The following is a 1,455-nucleotide window of genomic DNA, read 5'->3' on the forward strand; positions in this document are numbered from 1 at the left end:
GAGCGAAAGATCGAACTGATGGGTCATCCGCCGTACAGCCCTGATTTGGCACCCAATGACTTCTTCTTATTCCCACACATCAAAAATAAATTACGTGGACAACGATTTTCGACCCCCGAAGAAGCGGTTGATGCATTCAAAACGCATGTTTTGGAGTTACCTCAATCGGACTGGAAAAAGTGCTTTGAAAATTGGTTCAAACGCATGCAAAAGTGTATTGATCATCATGGAGAATATTTTAAAAAAACAATAAAACCAATTTCGATCCTACATGTTTATTTTTTTATTATTAGGCCAGAAATATAAATATCAACCCTCGTATCAAGTATTCCAAAATTATATATTAGAGAAACCTTTCGAGAACACCCTGCTTAACAGTTCTTTGCTTTTTATGCTTTGGTTACTGTTGCATATGAGCAGTAAAGCACCCCTAAAATTGACATTTCAAAGGAAAAAATAATTCAATATTTGTATATTGCGTTTAAGATTTAAAAAAAATATTAGTTGAATATATTTTTCTTAAATGAAGAAAAGTTTCCTAATGAAAACTACTTACACACACGGAGTATTGTTGCACTTCTTCAAACAAATATCCCAATTTTCTTTTGGGACTTCCTCTCCTAAAAATGTAATAAAAGTTTTTTAATGTAACATTACAAAAATTTTGGTTCTGAAACCTGGTTCACTTGGAATCTAAAAAAAAACTAGTACAAGAATTATTCAAAAAGTGAAGAACTTTTCTCACTAGTGAGGATTAATAATTAAGAATAGTTAATAATTAATAATAAAGAACTTTATAATTAGAGCCGTGGTGGCTCAGGGGATAGAGCATTCGTATTCCAATGAGGCGAACCGGGTTCGAATCTCAGCGATGGCTGGTCGATACGAATTTCGCATCTGGCTTGCACCGCCGACAGGGCTGACGTAAAAATATCCTCAGTGGTTGACGAATCATGGGTTAGAGTCCCCTTGCCGTCAGGCTAACGTGGGAGAATTTCGTGGTTTTCCTCTCCATGTAACACAAATGTGGGTTAAGACCATTAAAAAGACCTTCACAATGGCAAATTTCTTTCCTATACTTGGTACAGGAGTTTCCTTGTCTTCTGGATTAGGTTCAAATTACACGTCTACGGAGTTGTATATTAGGTGTCGAAAACCCAAAAAATTGGGTCTGATGTTCAAGGACAGTTATAAAATAAACCTTTAAAATTATTAAATATATATTATTATTTCGATGGGAATGTTGAAATGTTGGGTTGAGAGCAACATTTTCGTCATTTTTTTAGTTTATTTTAAAATTTTAAGAGAGTGGAGGATTTGGTAAAATGGTTTCAGAGAAAGGTTTAGGTTTTGGAAAATTTCATTTTCTCTGCCAGTTCCCTTGTTGCTTGAAGTGGATTTTCGTACAAAAATAGCTTTAAATAGTCTTCATCGAACTCAGCTAAGCAACCTGAA

At 34.7% G+C, this 1,455-nt stretch overlaps 1 long non-coding RNA gene across 1 annotated transcript in view; it reads right to left on the minus strand.

Annotated features, from left to right (window-relative positions):
- LOC139425773 (uncharacterized) overlaps positions 1–622 on the minus strand; it is a 9,877-nt gene extending 9,255 nt beyond the window's left edge. Inside the window, exon 1 of the long non-coding RNA XR_011636917.1 lies at positions 557–622. This is a non-coding gene — a long non-coding RNA (uncharacterized lncRNA). The remainder of the gene's footprint in view (positions 1–556) is intronic.
- Positions 623–1,455: the final 833 nt, after the last annotated feature.

Source organism: Parasteatoda tepidariorum, chromosome 6, assembly GCF_043381705.1.
Source record: "Parasteatoda tepidariorum isolate YZ-2023 chromosome 6, CAS_Ptep_4.0, whole genome shotgun sequence".
Classification (NCBI taxonomy): Eukaryota; Metazoa; Arthropoda; class Arachnida; order Araneae; family Theridiidae; genus Parasteatoda; species Parasteatoda tepidariorum.